Source organism: Ischnura elegans, chromosome 12 (genome assembly GCF_921293095.1).
Source record: "Ischnura elegans chromosome 12, ioIscEleg1.1, whole genome shotgun sequence".
NCBI classification, from domain to species: Eukaryota; Metazoa; Arthropoda; class Insecta; order Odonata; family Coenagrionidae; genus Ischnura; species Ischnura elegans.
Window position 1 is genome coordinate 9,812,822 of NC_060257.1, and position 21,245 is coordinate 9,834,066.

At 40.4% G+C, this 21,245-nt stretch overlaps 1 long non-coding RNA gene across 1 annotated transcript; it reads right to left on the reverse strand.

Annotated features, from left to right (window-relative positions):
• Positions 1 to 16,394: 16,394 nt before the first annotated feature.
• Positions 16,395 to 17,572, reverse strand: LOC124169392. Its single transcript, XR_006867116.1, has 2 exons — positions 16,934 to 17,572; positions 16,395 to 16,503 (listed from the first exon to the last, which is right to left on the reverse strand). It is a non-coding gene; the product is annotated as an uncharacterized LOC124169392 (long non-coding RNA).
• Between the last annotated feature and the right edge of the window lie 3,673 nt (positions 17,573 to 21,245).

Genomic DNA, 21,245 nt, shown 5'->3' on the forward strand with positions numbered 1-21,245 from the left:
AATGTTGTCGCTGAAAATGTTGTCGCTGAAAATGTTGTCGTTGAAAATGTTCTCGCTGAAATGTTGTCGTTGAAAATGTTGTCGTTGAAAATGTTGTCGTTGAAAATGTTGTCGTTGAAAATGTTGTCGTTGAAAATATTGTCGTTGAAAATGTTGTCGTTGAAAATGTTGTCGTTGAAAATGTTGTCGTCGAAAATGTTGTCGTTGAAAATGTTGTCGTTGAAAATGTTGTCGTTGAAAATGTTGTCGTTGAAAATGTTGTCGTTGAAAATGGTGTCGTTGAAAATGTTGTTGTTGAAAATGTTGTTAGTGAAAATGTTGTTGTTGAAAATGTTGTTGTTGTTGTTTTTGTTGTTAATGTTGTTGTTGTTGTTTTGTTGTTGTTGTTGTTTTGTTGTTGTAGTTGTTGTTGTTTTTGTTGTTGTTGTTGTTGTGGTTGTTGTAGTTGTTGTTGTGGTTGTTGTAGTTGTTGTTGTTGTTGTTGTATTTTTTGTTGTTGTTGTTGTTGTCATTGAAAATGTTGCCGTTGAAAATGTTGTCGTTGAAAATGTTGTCGTTGAAAATGTTTTCGTTGAAAATGTTGTCGTTGAAAATGTTGCCGTTGAGAATATTGTCGTTGAAAATGTTGTCTTTCAAAATTTTGTCGTTGAAAATGTTGCCGTTGAAAATGTTGTTGGTGAAAATGTTGTTGAAAATGTTGTTGTTGTTGTTGTTGTATTTGTTGTTGTTGTTGTTGTTTTTGTTGTTGTTGTTGTTGTTGTTTTTGTTTTGTTTATTTTTAATTATTATTATTATTATTATTCTATGGGCGGTTTTTTTAAAAGGTTTAATAAGTTTTTCGTCGTCACCTTGGTTTATTTCTCAGTAAAATCATCATTTTCAGTCATTATTCTTTTTGCATCTCTTCACCGTCTTTACACTCTCCGAAGGGGAGGGCCGCGCACAGGTGAGGTCCGCCGAAGCGGCTGGTTACCGCAACCTTGGACCCCATCCCTCCGCGCATGTGGCCTCCCCCTCCGAGTGGTAAATGCCTCCGTGTGGTTTCGCCCTTGTTACTTCATTCTTTCTTCTCTATGGCGCCATCAATTTTTAAAATTGTGTCCCCTGACTCCGTTTCTTCCACTTCAGAAAGAAAACCGCTCTGACACCACAAGTCAATAAAAGATTTTGTGTCGACCTTGCATTTATGATATATATACTCCCTTCTGATTCTTCTTTCGATTCCTTTTTTTAAGTACTCGGCGTATGTTTTTTGAGCCGACCTTTCACCTTTTTCTGTTGCTGTAAAACAATGATATATGCTTGCCTTAGTTTCGGCTATAATGAAGTTTGCCAGTAAATCTCGCTTAGTATAGCCGCCCCTTTCAGGAGGTCTCCCCCTGTGTAATTCCAGTGCGCTCCTCACCCTGCGGCCCGTGACTCCTTTTATCCACTCCTTTGCTGTCCGCCATACCTCTCCGGCCTGTCTGCAGTCGTAGAGGATGTGCCAGGCCGTGGCCTGGCTTCCAGGGCATGCTCTGCACACTGAGTTTTCTCGCAATCCCGACCGCGACAGGAAAACGGCGTCTGCCAGGCGATCATGTGCCAGTCTCCAAGACACCTCCCCCTCCCTCCCCAGGACTGGCGCCGTCCAGAAGGCTTTCCAGCACGTAGACTCTCCCCATATGCCGTCCTTGTAGGGCAACTTCTCTTTGTTTTTTTTGGCAACGATTTCTCGGTAAATATCGCTTTTGTGTATGGGAAACGTTCGCGTTCGCTTCGACAGCTCGCTCCGGAAACCGAAGGGGAGAGATTCCTCCGTCGGGGGCCAAGATGTGGGGAGAGGTCCTCCGTTTTCCCCGGACCTCACGTCCATTGTGTCGAGGGCGCTTTTCAATGAGGAGTAGAAACCGTTCCTCTTAGGCCTGGTCTCGAGGAAGTAGGAAACGAAGATTTTCCACGTTTGAACTTCACCTGTGACGTACCGTTGAAAGAAATTTATCCTCATAGCGGTAATTTTTGCCTGCACGTCAGTCAGCCCCAGTCCTCCGCACCCGAGCGGGGCCGTCAGCACGGCTCCGGCAACCCAGTGTTTTCGGCCCCTACCCCACACAAAATCCGTGAGGGTGGCTTGCACCCGCCGGATGCATTGAGGGCTAATGCATTGGGTCTGTAGGCGATACCAGATGGTCGGGGCCACGAACTGATTTACGACCCTTGTCCTTCCTCTCACGGAAAGGGCCCCTGAAGCCGCTTCCCACCTCCTCAATCCATTTTGAATTTTTACCTCCAGGTCTTCCTCTAGTCCTTCTCTCTCTTTGATGGTGTCATTTTTAAAAACCACTCCGAGGAATCGGGCACCTTCGGTGGAGATCACGAAGGGTCCGAGCCTATCCGTGCGCCCGCGCCAGGACCCGACGTACATCCCTTCAGTTTTACTCTCGTTAAGTTCTGCTCCCGAGAGGGCGGCGTACGAATCGAATGATTTTATCACATTTCTTGCAGCGTCGTTCTCCGAAATGAATAAAGTTACGTCATCTGCGTATGCTGATAGCGTAATATGTGCTCCTTGAGTGGGGATTGGAAAACCTGTAATTTTATTTTTTAGGATGTGTAGTAGGGGCTCCAGGGCCAGTGCGTAGAGCTGGCCGGAGAGCGGACATCCTTGTCTTATGCCTCGCTTAAAGGGGATTGGGGGAGTCAGACTATTGCCAACCCTAACGAGGCATGATGCGTCCTCGTAAATTGTACTTAAAGTTTTTATGAAATTTTCGCCAAAATTCATGCGTCTCAATACATTGAATAAAAAATCATGGCGAACTTTGTCGAAAGCGCCCTTTTGGTCCAGACTTAATATGGCCAGTGGGGAATTAGTTTCATTCGCTATGCGATAATGTCACGAATTAGGGACAGGTTATCTAAGATGGTTCTGCCTGTGACGCCGCACCCTTGCTCGGGGGATACCACCTCTCGCATTGCCGACGACAGTTTCATGGAAAGGGCCTTCGCAATTATTTTGTAATCGGTGGTGGTGATCGAGATTGGTCTCCAGTTCTTCAAATTTGTTCTGTCTCCTTTTTTATGAATTAAATTCAGAACGGCCCATCTGCTGGAGATAGGGAGCATGCCTCTCTCTAGGCTCGCGTCGACCATTGACGCGAAGGGCTTCGCGAGGAGAGTCCAAAAGGTCTTATAGAATTCGGACGTTAGGCCATCGATTCCTGGTGCTTTCTTTCGGTTCAAGCTGTAGAGTGCAGTGCGGAGATCCTCTGGGGTCAGGGGCGCCTCCATCCGCGCTTTACTCTCCGCCGTCAATTCCGGCTGCCCCCGCGAAAGAATAATAAAATCGTCCTCTTGCAGCGCTGAGTCTGTCTGTACGGGGGCTTGAAAGACTTTTTCATAATAGTCTTTTACGTACTTCACAAGATGCTGCTGTTCGGAGAGGATAGTGCCGTCGTCTGTTTCCAATGACGTCAGGGGGGGTCGATGCATCCGTGTCACCGATCTTGAGAGAGCAGTCCCCGACGGATTCTCCGAAGACGCTATCTCTTCCCATCCCTCGATCACCGTCGCTCTCTCGCCCACCTCCTTGTACGTGCGCCTTATTTCCTCCCTCGCCTTCATCGCCTCCTCTCCTCGAGTCGTCGCCTCCGTCGCCTCGAGCGATCTCATGTGGGATATGTTTCGGTCTTTACTAAGGCGTACATAAATCCTGGTGGCGGCTCTAATTTCAGATTTTAAAGTTTCCCACGCGACGACGGGGTCCCCGCTCTCGTGGGTAGACGTCACTTCCTCGATAATTGTCGACATGAATTCGACAAATTCTTCGTTATCAAGTAGGTAGTTGTAGAATTTCCAGTACGGGGGAGGTGGTTTTATTACATCCTGTATGGTGAAGTCTATGGATAGAGCCATGTGGTCCGAGAAGGAGGCTCGCCTTTCGATGGAGGATATTTTCTGTATGTTGTCAGTGTATATCCTGTCCAGGCGGGATGCGATATTGGGGTCGGCCGCAGAGTGGTACGTATACCCTTCCCTCCTTCCGTGCCTTTCCCTCCATACGTCTGATAGAGAGTGCTTCCTAATGAGTGCGGCGAGACGCCTCGCCTTCGTAGGCTCCCTCTCTATCCTCGATGAGCGGTCGTGACGAGGCGACAGCGTGCAATTATAATCGCCAGCCAGTATGGTGAGATCCGGATGATAGTCTTCCGCCCTGCCTTGCTCGAGTGCGTCGTCCATCTTCCGTATCACTTCAACAGCTATGTCCTTGTCGTTAGGTAGGTAGCTGTTAATAACGCGTAAGGTGGAGCCTGAGCTAAATTCGAAACGATGTTCTGTAGCATGCCCCGGATAGAGGGTGTTTTCCTTCGTTATGTTGGGGGCGAGGTTCTTTTTTATTGCGATGCCAGTTCCCGCGGCTACTCTGTGGGTGGGGTTGAGGCTGAAAGAATAGCCGAGGCTGCGGAGGCAGGGTTGGAGGTGGTCCGCGTTTGTTTCCTGCATAAGTAGGATATCTGGTTCCCAACGCTGGATGAAAAATTTGAGCTGTTGACTTTTTACGTTGCTGGCTACAGAACGCACGTTTAGGGTGGTCAGGTTGATGGTCTTCCCTCTGACGGACGTCATTGATTATGCGGTGGTTTGTTAGTTAGGGCCTTAAAAAACCTGTGGATCCTCATATCTAACGCAACATCTTTAACTGCTTTGTTCTCGACAAGCTCTCTCAACGTTTCGACGAGGGCATGCGTGTCTGAAAAAAAATTCTTAGCCATGTCCGTAATGTTCTTCTTTCCTTTCGTTTCTTTCAGGAATAAAATGAGTTTTGGACTATCTAAAAATCCTTCTTGTGGATGGTTGTTGAGGTAATCTTCTATCTCTTTGTATCCCCGTTCATCGGATGGGGTGGGGATTAATCGTTTTCTTTGGGGAGACGTTCTTTCCTCCGCCCTGACGTGTTTCCTTTTTGTTTGGCCTTGCACTTGAGAGAGGCTAGTTGGTGCGTGCGGGTTGTTTGTTTGATGATCTTCCGTTGCTGCTTCGGTGGCGTGGGAATCAAGATTATGGTCTGTGGCAACCAATTCGTCCGAGGAGGGGTTTTTTGCGGCGTGTTGCGTGGGTAAAGGTAGCGGGGTGGAGTGAGAAGTCTTGGTCTCGGGGGGCGTGTCGCTGCCGTCATTTTTTTCATGATTGGCAACGTCCGCTTCCTCGGTGGGGTGAGGAGGGAGAGGAATTGGGGTGATAATATTTTTTTTCGGCGCTATGATTTGGTGATCTGCACCTCCGGGGGTGGGGGTCTTAAGTGATGCGGCCGGCGCGTCATTATTATGTTGTTTTTTGCCGTCGTTTATGCGAGGGTTAAAATTCGCCCTGCTTTCCCTTGCCTGGTCGAGATTGGCCTTGCAGGCGGAGGCAAAATGTCCGTCTTCGTTGCATCTAAAGCACCGAGGGTCATTAAAGTTGAAGAAAATTCGGTGCTTGGCGGGGCCGAAATCCAAGAGCAGCGACTCGGGTACAATCACACCTTCCCGACGTACGATGAAGACCTGCTTCCTCCACGACTCGACGTGGCTTAGATCATCTCTTTTTATTCCCACGCCCAGGGTGGTGACGGGGCTCACGACTCTTCCTATTTGGGAGATAATTTCCAACAAATCGGGAATCGGGAATTCTGGGGGCACGTTTGAGACGACTAGCCGCTCCACTTGCTGAACCATGCGGTTCGCAATTAAAAAATTATTCATTATGGTGAGACCTCCTTTATTCATCATGAAGTCGTTAAAAATGTCTTCATTCTTCAAATAGAAACAAACGCGATCCCCTGGAAGTTTTGTGGCGTGCGTTATCTGTCTCCCGCCCACCTCTTCGGCCATCGCCTCGATGTATTGGGCTATGGGAACGCCTGGGAGGCCGTTGAAAATAATTCCCGTCTTCCTTGTGGGGCCCGATTTCAATGGTATTATTTTTTTCGTTACGAATTTAAAAGGTTGGGGTGGGTTATCGCCGTTGCTTTGGGCTTGTCGATTTTCCTTCCCTCCCGTCACCCGCGCGTAGCTGACTAACGGTCTGCCCCGTTGGGGTGCGTCGCTAATGCTCGCGGCTTCGCCTTCGCATCGAATAGGGTCCGCCCCGCTTACCGCACTCGATCCCCCTCCCCTTGCGCTCGCCGCGAGCGAGCGTGGCCTCGTCTCAGCTGAAGAGGTGATTTCCCCCTCCCTCGTCGCCTGAGTAATGGGGAAAGCGGTGTCCGGGGGACGGTTTACGTCACGGGCATCGGAACTTTGAGTATCTATGGCTCCACCACTTGCATGGACAAATGAATTATGAATTCCGTAATTAATTTCGGTCGGTGAAACTTTGCCAGTGATAGAAGAGAAAGGGAGTGAGCGGACACCGATAGTTGTCGGAATGCGCCTTACTCTGGTAGTTAAAATACCGCCTTCGCGGCGCAATACTGTCGTCGGCGATTTTATTTCGTCATTTAGTGACTCCAGGGATAATGACAGATTACGTGAACTTCTGTAATTAATCGGAGGGGCTGTAGTGGCAACCTGAGCACGTCTCTGAGGTGACGACGGAGCACTTCTTACCCTCCTATCGTTAGTCGTGTCGCCGAGTTGACTGGAAGACGGAGACATCCTCCTTGGTGAATGCGGTGGGCTGATCATCTTCGACATAATGTCTGGTGAGTTGAAAATTGCAGTATATCCGATACAATTGTTGTCTCGATGTGAAAAAAAGAGCACTTTGCTGGTCTTCTCGTTTCCTCTCTCACCGACTCCGAGGTGTCGGCGAGGATGGGTAATGAAACGGGATCCAAGATTTGACGAGAGTGTTTTTGAGTCACTTTTCGGTGAAATTAAGCACTTATTCAATTACAAATTGAACACTAGGGTTGCGTGAGGTATCCCGCAACGAAAAAAACTATTCCGAAGCACTAACAGAAAAAAAACTTCGCAAATACTCCGATAGAAACACTTGAAAGTGATGAGCTCGGGAGCGCAGTCCAAACACGTCCGCTCTGCTCGGCGTCTCAAGTTGTTGTTGTTGTTGTTGTTGTTGTGTTCGTTGTATTTGTCGAAAATGTTGTCGTTAAAAATGTTGTCGTTGGAAATGTTGTCGTTGAAAATGTTGTCGTTGAAAATGTTGTCGTTGAAATAGTTGTCGTTAAAAATGTTTTCGTTGAAAATGTTGTCGTTGAAAATGTTGTCGTTGAAAATGTTGGCGCTGAAAATGTTGTCGTAGAAAATGTTGTCGTTGAAAATGTAGTCGTTAAAATGTTGTCGTTGAAAATGTTGTCTTTGAAAATGTTGTCACGTTCACTGTTGAAAAAGTTGTCGTTGTCCTTGTTGAAAAAGTTGTCGTTGTTGTTGTTGTAGAAGTTATCGTTGTCGTAGTTGTTGCTGTTAAAAACGTTGTCGTTGCCGTTAATGCTGTGATTAATAATTTGTCTTTGTCGTTGTTGTTGTCGTTGAAAAATATGTCGTTTTCTTTGTTGTTTTTGTTGAAAATATTGTCGTTGAAAATGTTGTCGTTGAAAAAGTTGTCGTTGAAAATGTTGTTGAAAATGTTGTCGTTGAAAACGTTTTCGTTGGAAATAATGTCGTTGAAAATGTTGTCGTTGAAAATGTTGTCGTTAAAAATGTTGTCGTTGAAAATGTTGTCGGTGAAATTTATGTCGTTGAAAATGTTGTCGATGAAAATGTTGTCATTGAAAATGTTGTCGATGAAAATGTTGTCGTTGAAAATGATGTCGTTGAAAATAATGTCGTTGAAAATGTTGTCATTGAAAATGTTGTCGTTGAAAATGTTAACGTTGAAAATGTTGTCGTTGAAAATGTTGTCGTTGAAAATGTTGTAGCTGAAAATTTTGTCGTTGAAAATGTTGTCGTTGAAAATGTTGTCGTTGAAAATGTTGTCGTTGAAAATGTTTTCGTTGAAAATGGTGTCGTTGAAAATGTTGTCTCTGAAAAAGGTGTCGTTGAAAATGTTGTCGTTGAAAATGTTGTCGTTGAAAATGTTGTCGTTGAAAATGTTGTCGTTGAAAACGTTGTCGTTGAAAAAGTTGTCGTTGAAAATGTTGTCGTTGAAAATGTAGTCGTTAAAATTTTTTCGTTGAAAATTTTGTCATTGAAAATGTTGTCGTTGAAAATGTTGTTGTTGTTGAGGTTGTTGTTGTTGTTGTAGTAGTGTAGTAGTAGTAGTAGTAGTAGTTGTTGTTGTTGTTGTCGTTGTTTTTGTTGAAAATGTTGTCGTTGAAAATGTTGTCGTTGAAAATATTGTCGTTGAAAATGTTGTCGTTAAAAATGTTGTCGTAAAAAATGTTGTCGTTGAAAATGTCGTTTAAAATGTTGTCGTTGAAAATGTTGTCATTGAAAATGTTGTCGTTGAAAATGTTGTCGTTGAAAATGTTGTTAATGAACATGTTGTTGTTGAAAAACATTTTCAACAAAAACATTTTCGACGACAACATTATCAACGACAACATTTTCAACGACAACATTTTCAACAACAACATTTTCAACAAAAACAACGACAACAACAACAACAACTACTACTACTACTACTACTACTACTACTACAACAACAACAACAACCTCAACAACAACAACATTTTCAACGACAACATTTTCAATGACAACATTTTCAACGAAAAAATTTTAACGACAACATTTTAAACGACAACATTTTCAACGACAACATTTTCAACGACATAATTTTCAACGTCAACATTTTCAACGACAACATTTTCAACGACAACATATTCAACGACAACATTTTCAACGACAACATTTTCAACGACAACATTTTCAACGTTAACATTTTCAACGACATCATTTTCAACGACAACATTTTCAACGACAACATTTTCAACGACAACATTTTCAACGACAACATTTTCAACGACATTTTCAACGACATTTTCAACGACTACATTTTCAACGAAAACATTTTCAACGACAACAATTTCAAAATCAACATTTTCAACGACAACATTTTCAACGACAACATTTTCAACGACAACATTTTCAACGACAATATTTTCAACGACAACATTTTCAAAGACAACATTTTCAACAAAAACAACAACAATAACAACAATAACAACAACAACAATAAAACAAAAATAACAACAACAACAACAACAAAAACAACAACAACAAGAACAACAAAAACAACAACAACAACAACAACAACAACATTTTCAACGACAACATTTTCAACGACAAAATTTTCAACGACAACATTTTCAACGACCATAATTTCAATGACAACATTTTCAATGACAACATTTTCAACGACAACATTTTCAACGACAACATTTTCAACGACAACATTTTCGATGACAACATTTTCGACGACAACATTTTCAACGACAACATTTTCAACGACAACATTTTCAACGACAACATTTTCAACGACAACATATTCAACGATAACATTTTCAACGACAACATTTTCAACGACAACATTTTCAACGACAACATTTTCAACGATAACATTTTCAACGACAACATTTTCAACAAAAACAACGACAACAACAACAACAACTACTACTACTACTACTACTACAACAACAACAACAACAACCTCAACAACAACAACATTTTCAACGACAACATTTTCAATGACAACATTTTCAACGAAAAAATTTTAACGACAACATTTTAAACGACAACATTTTCAACGACAACATTTTCAACGACATAATTTTCAACGACAACATTTTCAACGACAACATTTTCAACGACAACATTTTCAACGACAACATTTTCAACGACAACATTTTCAACGACAACATTTTCAACGACAACATTTTCAACGACTACATTTTCAACGAAAACATTTTCAACGACATTATTTTCAAAATCAACATTTTCAACGACAACATTTTCAACGACAACATTTTCAACGACAACATTTTCAATGACAACATTTTCAACGACAATATTTTCAACGACAACATTTTCAAAGACAACATTTTCAACAAAAACAACAACAATAACAACAATAACAACAACAACAATAATAAAAAAATAACAACAACAACAACAACAAAAACAACAACAACAAGAACAACAAAAACAACAACAACAACAACATTTTCAACGACAACATTTTCAACGACAAAATTTTCAACGACAACATTTTCAGCGACCATAATTTCAATGACAACATTTTCAATGACAACATTTTCAACGACAACATTTTCAACGACAACATTTTCAACGACAACATTTTCAACGACAAAATTTTCTACGACAACATTTTCAACAACATTTTCAACGACAACATTTTCAACGACAACATATTCAACGATAACATTTTCAACGACAACATTTTCAACGACAACATTTTCAACGACAACATTTTCAACGATAACATTTTCAACGACAACATTTTCAACGACAACATAATCAACGACAACATAATCAACGACAACATTTTCAACGACATCATTTTCAACGACAACATTTTCAACGACAACATTTTCAAAGACAACATTTTCAACGACAACATTTTCAACGACAATATTTTCAATGACAACATTTTCAACGACAACATTTTCAACGACAACATTTTCAACGACAACATTTTCAACGACAACATTTTCAACGACAACATTTCAACGACAACATTTTCAACGACAACATATTCAAGGACAACCTTTTCAACGACAACATTTTCAACGACAACATTTTCAACGACAACATTTTCAACGACATAATTTTCAATGACAACATTTTCAACGTTAACATTTTCAACGACAACATTTTCAACGACAACATTTTCAACGACAACATTTTCAAAGACAACATTTTCAACGACAACATTTTCAACGACAACATTTTCAACGACAACATTTTCAACGTTTCTGGATACTCTGGATAAAAAAATTCATATCCGGTGTGGGACTATTTTCTTTTGCGGATGGGGCCATAGCCACCGAGAAAGAGAGCCCGCGGAAGGATCGCCCAGGATCACCGTTGGAGATTACGTGGTTTACGTTGTTTCACCATATTCCTTAGATTTTTGTGGTTAAGTTGGTGAAAATTAGAGTTTTTGTGAATAGTGAAGTTTCCGTTAGTCTTTAATTTCATTCGGTGGGCTTCAGAATCTTGTTTGTGAGGCATTTTTGTTAAAGATGCCTTTCTCGTGGGTGGTGCCGGTATGCGAAGGAAACCCCGGCAGGACTAGACCCAATTTTATCGCTGCATATGAATTTGTCAGTGTACTGTTTAAAACCTTCGTACCGCTTCATATAATCGGGACACGGGGACACTATGGAGATATGGACGCCCGCTGGTGACATTGAATCTTCCAAGTGGCATTAAATGACTAGCGTTGATGGATCTCCAAGTCTCTTGTTTAAAACGCGATTCATGATCTTTAGAAGCAATTGAACTTTTGAATGTGGAACATTATTTTTGTCCCCTACTAAGTTCATTTTTGGACTTAAATTTTTGACGCCTCGGTTGAAAATTTTCCAAGTGGCATTGAATGACAAGCGTTGATGGATCTCCGAGAATCTTGTTTAAAACGCGATTCATGATCTTTAGAAGCAATTGAACTCTCGAATGTGGAACAATATTTTTGTCCCCTACTAAGTTCATTTTTGGACTTAAATTTTTGACGCCTCGGTTGAAAATTTTCCAAGTGGCATAGAATGGCTAACATTGATGCATCTCCAAGAATCTTGTTTAAAACGCGATTCATGATCTTTAGAAGCAATTGAACTCTCGAAGGTGGAACATTATTTTGGTCCCCTACTAAGTTGATGTTTGGACTTCAGTTTTTGAGGCCTACTTTGAATTGCTGTTATACAAATTGTATACATTGTGTACAAATTGTATACATTGTATACAAATTGTATACAAATTGTTTATGCTGTATACAGCATGTGAATTAATACAGTTTATATAATTTGTATACAATTTGTATACAATGTATACAAATTGTATACAACCTGTATAAACTGTATAGAAATTTTATACGGTTTTATACAATTTTTTCATAGGGGAATATTGACCACCCAAGAAGGTATGCTCCTTGATAAGTTGGCGGAATTGGCTGTCAGGGTATTTGAAGTTACCCCGCGTCCTCAGGTCGCGACCGCTTCAGCCAGCGACCCCCTGATGGCCACATTACTCCAGCGAGTGGAGGACCTGACCCGGCAAGTCGCCGCCCTCTCCGCAGCCTGTGACGCACGCTCGCGTTCCCGAGGAAGGTCCCGCAGCAGCAGCCGGAGGAGCTCCCGCAACAGTTCCCCGCACAACATATCCTCTCGTTTGCTGGCTCCGGTCTTAGTAGTTGCACTTGAGACTCAGCTAACGCCAGTTCTTGTGCAATCGAACAAGCACGTTCGAAAGAAAGATCTGGCTCCAGAATCATCCTGCGGCGAACGGCTTCAGAGTTCACACCACACACTAACCTGTCTCGGAGTGCCTCGTCTAAAAATGTTTTAAAATTGTGAGAGGCTGCAAGGCTCCGCAGTTCCACGATATACGCCGCCAAACTCTCGTGCCGAAGTTGATCCCTTCTAAAAACGGGCTCTCTCCGCAATTATCAGTGTTTTTGGCTGGACTCCCTCACGCAAGGGAAGTTACATACATCTCAAATACTCTAAACCAGTGGTGACATCTACAAAACAATAGACACACACACATTTAAATACACTTCAGTATATTAACATGAAAATAAATTTTTGACAGTCAGACTCTCCAAACTTGCTAATTTTAAAAATTTACTTCCTATTATTTTCTGAACGCTCCTTACAATGGGCAGAGCCATGAGAAGACTTGTTATCCTATCCTAACTCTTTTTCTGGGGTTCTATTGGAAGAAACTTAGGAATGAAATGACAACTTACAATTACCAAGTCAAATTTTGGGGAGGCGCACATCATAAAACAAGTACATACCTATTTCATTGAATTTTTTTATGATAACATATTGTTTGATTCAGTATCAAGCACCAATAAAATCTCTTGATATTCCCTACTTCAAGAGGGAGTTACACAAATATACCATGCCTTACCTCACTAATTGGTTTCAGAAGATCCATCAAGGTTAGTCAATCTGTTTCCCCAAAACCTGAATTTCATGATAAAGTTTAAAGGATAGTGTAAAATTATCTCTATTTCCATTTTCTAAATAACCATTGTGACTGTCATGTTTCCTGCCCAAGATACAAGTGTTAAATCCCTGCTGGCCAGCAGTACACAATAGCAGATGTTTTGTTGCTGCCTTTCAATGAAATATTCACAATATAAACTGAGTGGTAGGTTGTTGAACACTGTTATAATATAATTTTTTAATTGTTTATTACTCCAAAATATAAAAAGTACAGAATAGAATTAATTACATAAAACGGAGTAACTTAAGGTAGCCATTAAGGACAACCTGTTTTTTTGGCTACCATCATTTACATAGGGTCATGCTGACATATAGACATTTTAAGCACAACATTTGAAAAATGGATCTATTTTCTAGCATTTATTCTGAACAATTCCCAAGTTGGGTAGAATGTAATCTTGCAAGAAGTTTGAATGAAAAATATACCATCTAAAACTCATGAACATTTCAACATACAGTACTTCAATTGTGATAGGCGGACATCAACCATAACAGAGTAAACATTGATGGGCCCTTAGCACAACATCAATTTCCTAGGGGCCAAGCTAGTAGTACCTGAAGAATTATGATATTTTTCTCGAATAATGCAAGAAACCATGGAGATTAGAAGAATGAGGACAATTTCAATAGACAAAATGGCTATCCCAGGGCCAATACAGGGAAACACGTATTGAAGAAAAGAGCAAAAACCATCAGTCGATCACAAAAGACCTGCAAAGACAGATATGATATACATATATGGCGTCAAAATACGATGTAGCCATACCTCAGCGATCTAAAGAAGCGTGAGGGGTAGGCAACTCAGGAAATGGTTTACCCATGTTGAGAAATGGAAGAAAAGTTGTCATGAAATGTAAGAAATGGAAAGAAACGGGCAGATATAGACAGAAATGGTCTTCCTTAATGGTCTCTCAGGGGAAGTGGGCAGACAATGCCGGCTGACGTCACCTCAAAATTTTGACAAGGCAGTCGAGGCCGCCATTAGGATCGAGGAGGTGGAGAGGCGCCCTTTGAGAGAGGAGCCTGCGAGCCGCCATGTCTTCCGGGCTCCAAGGGAAGGGAAATGCTTCAACTGTGGCGAGATGGGGCATGTGGCGAGGGAGTGCCAAAATCGGAGGCGCTGCTTCAACTGCGGAGGTGAGGGCCACATCCCCTGGGAATGCAGACAGAGGCAGCAGACTACGGAGTTAAACGACGGTAACGACACCAATTCTGGCCCCTACTAGATGTCTTCCTTCCGAGGGTGGAGAAAGGAGTCGGACCCATGGATTTGGTGGCAGTGGTGAGCATCAGGGGAAGAAGGGCCAGGTTCCTGTGTGACACCGGCGCTCAGGTATCTCTCATGTGCAGTGATGTGTGTGGGAATAAGGGTATTAAACGGTCCCCTTATCGCATGAAGGGTATTACTGGTGACGTGGTGAAAAGTTTTGGGGAAAAGGTTGTTGAATTTTTTGTAAACGGGGTTCAATATAAGTGTTGCATGCAAGTTGTGAGTGAACTAGGGGATTACGAGGGGATATTAGGTCTAGATTTCCTAGCAAAATTAGGTTGCTGTATAAACATTAAACAGGGGACACTCTCCGTAGGGAATGAGACGTGGGGTTTGAGGTGCAACCACGGGGAACAAGCGAATGTAGGAATAATGAAAGAAATCCGAAAGCGGAGCAACGCGGGTTTTAATGCGGTCAATAGAGACAGAAACATTGCCGGGTAGGTGTGAAAAACTAATAAGTGTCAAGGTACCTGACCCACAAATCCCTATCGGTGCTGATATCCTTATTGAACCAAACTTTGAGGATCTGGAGGGCTGTGTAGTGGCTAGAAGCATGTCAAGAGTGAATGGAAACTGTGAAGTAATTGTTCAAGAAGCTAACTTCAACGAAGGAAAGGTAACGCTAAGGAAGGGAACGATTTTAGCTTCCGCTACACAATGGGAAGATAGAGAGGCGGAAGAGGGGGCTGATTGGGGTCCGCGAGTTCATGCGGTGCGGCGTTGCGAGGGCGAAATCTGTTTTGCGGATAAACTTGTGCATTTAAACTGCGGGGAACGTGACGCTCTCTTGCCAATTCTTGAAGAATATAAGGATTTGTTTTCCGGTAAGGGTCTTCCACCACCGACAAAATTGGTGACACATCATATTCCAACGGCTAGCAACAGGCCAATCTATAGGAAGGCATAAGGCACGCCATTCCACCAGAAGGAAATAGTCGATAGGCTAGTGAGGGAGCAGTTAGAGGCGGGTGTCATAGTGCCTAGTACCAGCCCCTGGGCCGCCCCAATTGCTCTTGTCCCTAAGAAATCGACTGATGGGAAAGATTTGTATAGGTTTTGCGTAGATTACAGGGCATTAAACGCCATTACGACTCCTGATGTTTATCCCCTGCCGAATATAGTCGAGACCTTGGACTATTTAGGGAATTGCCAATACTTTACTACAGTGCCCAGGTAAAAATATTTGGTCTGTAACTGAGCTGGAACAGGTCTGGAACGGGGGTGGAGCTAAAGGTCTGCAGCTGGTCTGGAACTGGGAAGAAATTTAAACATTGCTCCAGACCAGTTTGGTCTGCAACTGGTCTGGACAACGGGTGGGTAAACTGGTCTGGACCCAGGTCTGTAACTGATCTGTACTGCTCTGGAACTGGTCTGTTCTCAGGGGGACTATGTGGTCTGGAACTGATCTGTTCTAGTGACTAGTTGGTTTATACTACTTAACCTGAGACTCAGGATAACTAAAAGATCAGTCAATCTCATTGATCTGACTGGTTCAGTTCAGCTAATAAGGAAAAGGGAACAGCCTAAACAAATAAATCTGAGAAGCATACTGAAGGCATTTCCCAGCCAGCCAAAGATGACAGAGATAAAGGCATACTCTCAAAGCTGTAATCTTCTATTGTTACAATAGCATTCTTACATAATCAATTTAATAAATTGTTAATTTTGAAAAGCGATGATACATCTCTATGGATGTCTTCAGCTATAAGGGGCAAGAAAGTTTAGTAATTCTTACAACAATCAAAAGCTCAGAGTTGATGTATCTCCCGATTATGCCAGTATGAGTGCAAATGGAATTCAGAATTTAACAAATGTCAATCCGATCGTAAGATATTCATTGTACTCACACATGGCAACTGCATTTCAGCTGTGAACTCCCATCAAAGTTCTAAGTTGATAAAACATGTTAGCATATGACTTTTGACAAACCATCAATAACATATCCCCTGCAACAGGAAATTTTGGATTCGTATAGAGGTGGATGATTTTCTATGCAATAAAATAAATCTATACAGGCAATTTAACATTTATTGATGTACTCAAAACATTCTCTAGTTATAGTAACACAGTTAACATGTATTGTAGTAGAGAAAACGTCTAGTGTCCATCGCCATCAATCCTGGAAAATGAGAATTGTAACATTTAATAACCAGCTAAGTAATAAGTACTCAAAGTAACTTAAAATTGTTCCACATATTCTCTAATATGGTTATTCAATTTCAAGAAAAACCTTTCATGCACGAATGAATTTATAGTGTGGCTAATACTTTATTATGCCATGAAAAACTGCTAACAATGTGGTTTCTAACGCGAGAAAAGTAACTTGAAATATTTCAACTTAATCGATCTGAATGAATTGTATTTTTAATATACAAGTTAAGCCAAAGATCAACCTAAATTGTAATCACAGTGAGAACGTAGTAATAAATAATCTTTTATAACTATTGGGTTGAAAGAAGTAGTTCATTAATTGCATTAGTCCTAAAAATTGTTGATACTCAAGTTCGTTGATTTACTATGGATTGTAAAAATATGTTCCATGTACTTACATTAAAATAGTCAGCGCAGCAGAGATGGGTTGATGCTGACCAATGCATCTTCTTTAAATCTCTACGTGCTGCAAGGAGCCACTTTTTCCGCAAACCCGGTAAGTAAAAACTTTATCCGGCGTTGATTTCATTGTGATAGTATGCAATTGGCATGAAACAGTATTTTTTCGATTCCTTTTAGGAAGTTTTCACTTTGAATAACGTTATATTTTCCTCATCCATACGTTCTAAAAACATACAGTTGCTTGTAGAATACGGTTTTAAGGCACACATTAATTCACAAAGTCGGAAACTACTGTATCTACGAGTGTAAACAAAATTCCAGTGCCAATGGCTGTTAGGTCACGTGGTATAGAAGATGGCCGCTGGTTGTTTTGGCGCAAGTTTCAAAATACGATTTTTAATACGTTATATAATGGGAAAAAATTGTAACTCAAATTTTTAATCCGCAAAATATGTATCTACCGCAGTTACTACATTCTTTTACAGAACTAAATTTCTCTGGAGCAGGTGCACCTGCTTCTTATAGGTGCGAGGTGTACCTTCACGAAGGTACCTGAGGGACTTTTCAGATATTTTCCTCTTCAACAAATGCTTTAATTTTAATGGGTTACTGAAATGATGCATTACGTTCACCTTATTACCATTTTATACACGGTGTTCTGAATTAACCTGGATCCGCCCAAAATATTTTTTTGAGATTAATAATTCATATTCTAGGGGAATGGTAAGGGTGTCATTTTTACTAAATTCTGAAAATATACGTTGATCGGTTGTGTAGTTTCCGAATTACAGGGTGTGACATAAATGTCACATTGGGCGGATCTGTTGTCTTTTGGTGCAAGGTAATATTTCCCCAGAAAAAGCAAATATTTTTCGCATTTGAGCTGCACTGTTCATTTAAATGATAAAAAACACTAGAAAAACATATTATTAATTACGTACACTATTTTCAAGCTTTTGTTTAAATTTAAAGTAAATTGTTTAAAAATTTAGCAATAATTTTCAGTTCTATTGCCCGCGATTCATAAATTTTTCAATGTAAATTGTGATTTTTTAAGATTGAGAAGTGTTTTAGATTTTTTCAATGCTATTTCACAAGTTTGGGGTATATTTAAATTTATAAAGTTTATATTATAAACTTGTCAAATACACATCAAGAAAAATTATTTTAAATTTATGTTAAGTTTTTGGCAGTAGTGTTATGAAATTACAGAACCTTGAATTGACACAATCAATGGATTTGTTGAAGGTACATTTAAATAATATTTTTACATGGCTAATAAGTAAAACAGTTGAAAATGCGTTTCCCAATTTTGGAAAATACATAGAATAAATATACATGTTTGAAAAATATTCTCACAACATATAAGGGTGTAATACAGTATAAAATTGAATTAAATTTGAATCAATTTGTTTCATACAAACTAAAGATTGCTTTAGAGTTCAATGCCGGCGTATACGTACCATTTTGAGTGGTAAGTAGTAAAGTAATATTTTTCCATATTACATGCATCGCATGCAGTGCATTTGACGGAAGCGCAATGTTCTCCAGTACGGCGACGCAATCTTTTGAGACTAATTGATCATTAGCATCGTAACATATTTCACTGTCTGCCTCTGTTGAAAATGAAGTAGTACGGCGGCTATACTTGCCTTTGCATCGATGTATGGTCAGTAATGTTTGCATTATTACACGCCTGATCTCTAATTGTGACATGCAATGACCAGATTTCGCTCGTGAACAGATTGTGAACAGCTTCAGATTGTGAACAACTACATCCAAAAGTCATGGAAAATATTCCACCATTACCACCAAAACTGATTGTCTTCCGCCGAATGAATTACATGCAAGGATGGATACCAAAATACTCCACAATCATACTCCTGCCAAAAGAGAGTTTTCTCAGTGGGAAAAATCCCTCTGAAACGTTCTTTCAATTTATTGATCTACGGCGAAGCTACCACAATTTGTCTATTATGTCGGGCATCGTATTGTCTGCACAGTGAAGGTATCTACTCATCACAAAGAACCTATTCCTACGCTAGGCTACGGTAACCATTGAGTTGTGAGCACCCCCAGAATCTTCCCAGGAGCATCGCTTGGATGGAAACCAGTTACAACCTCATAACAGTAAAATACCAATGAAAACTTTCATCTCTTCATCACTGATGCTAGAAGATGAAAAAACAATAAAAGTAGTATAATTATCTATTTCTGCCATGAGAAAAAAGAATGTCACCCGAAAAAACTATTTTAAAAATTTCTGCACCTAATTTTTCCCTCTATTCAGGAAGATCTGTTTCGGGGAATAACCTATTTCTTACAAAATGACCTTCTTGTCGCAAATTGGCAGCTTCTCTTTTTACTCTTTTCTATTGGAGAAGTGATGTAAGCTTCGTTGACTTCGAATCCTTTTCCTTACACCTAACTGGTACCGAAATACTTCCGGACTTCTCTTGAAATTCATTAGTATTATCATTATCAAGCTGCAAAACAAGCTCCACTCTTGCCCGAAGTTGTCTTCCCGTTAAATTTTCCACAAGTCCACCAGCCTGGTTATCTGCAATGTCCTCATCAGTGACAATTACTGCTTCTGGTGGCTCAAGGTATATTTTACTTCGTCAAAGTCTTCGTTTTGCGGAAGCTATTTGGCTTCACACAGTGTAATATCTTTGGACTATCGATATCCCTAATATTAAAAAAAATAATTCAAAAGTAATTACCGGAATAAAAGTTTATAAATGCAAATTTATCGACTAATTGATAAATAATAAATCTTTTGGCGGGAATACGAAGGAAAAAACGTTGAAAATGGAATAAATTCTAACTAGGGCATAAAATTCGAAACTTTGAAGATTTGCATAGGGATCCGCCCAATGTGACATTTATGTCACAGTAACATTTATCAGAGTATATTAGAGAAATGGAAAGCAATACCAAACATATTAATGTATTTTTAATAATTTTGTATCATTATGTTGATACATACCAAAAATTGCCGCTGTAGCGCATATAGTTAATGAAAAAATTAAATATTTACACAAAGCGAACGTCCATTTTTAGTGTCTAGGGAAGGCACCTAGGTACCAGGGGTACTCAAAGGATAGGTCTTCACTCTCACTTGACAATTCTTACCTTGAATTGAAGCACTTAGCTTCGTCTTTCTTATATGGTATAAAACACAACAATATACCGTGCCCGAACGATGTAAGAGCCATTACAGTGGAGCGATACAGGGTGTGACATTTATGTTACATTGGGCGGATCCAGGTTAAGATCCATTTGCATTTGAGGGGGCAAATAGATACTTAAGTATATTATTTCATGCTTCCATAGCCCAAATAAAGTGTGTTAGCGCTACTAGCAGGAAGATATTAAATTTTTCTTACAATCAGCTCATTAACTGCACCTCTTCCCTACAGAAATGCAATGCAATTTTTTGAAAGAAGTAGGTATGTTAGTATGTAACATGTAAGTGTAGATGTTTGGCGAGTGAAGGAGATCTTAGGAAAGGTAGTGCCATGGAAGAATCCTTCTTCCATGGTAGTGCTACCCTTGCCTTACCCTCCCTGGAATGTAGAGCATGGGTTGATGGAGGGTTAACTACACACCATGGAGGGTACTACCCTTCATTTACCCTATGTCTACCCACCATGGAGGAGTTCATTTTTATTACAGTGGAAGTTGCGGGCAAAAAGTTTTGCCTGAAATTGGTAAATACATTGGAATTAGAATAAACCATTGCAAATTATTTTATTGACTGCTAACTACTTTCCAAAACCCTATTTGATATTTCAACCTTCATTGCTTGTGCAATCATTTAGAAGTGATATTTTTACTATTTTACCAAGCTTGCTTAAATGCTTAAAGTTTGCATCATAAATTGAGACTAATATCAGACGTACTTCTGATATTAGTCTCAATTTATGATGCAGCCCTTTCTAATGCCATCCAAATAACGCAACTCTCCACAAGCCATGATTGTGGGCAGTGGGTACCTTTGAACCCATGTGAAATTCATCTATGAAATAACAAATATAAAATGGTAACCCTTCTTGAAAAAAAATTAATGGACATTAAAAATTGACCACTCCATAGCCCAGGATTCCTAATTCCATTAAGTAGCAATACCTGATATACATTATAATAATTTCACTGTTACAAATAAATTTAAGAGCAATTGCAGATGACCAAATAAAATATCAGATCTCATGTCACATCAGAATCCAGACCAGTTGACTCACTTGGAATTTTTCCAGAATAGTTCCAGACCAGTTGAAACTCATAGAATATTTCAGCATAGTTACA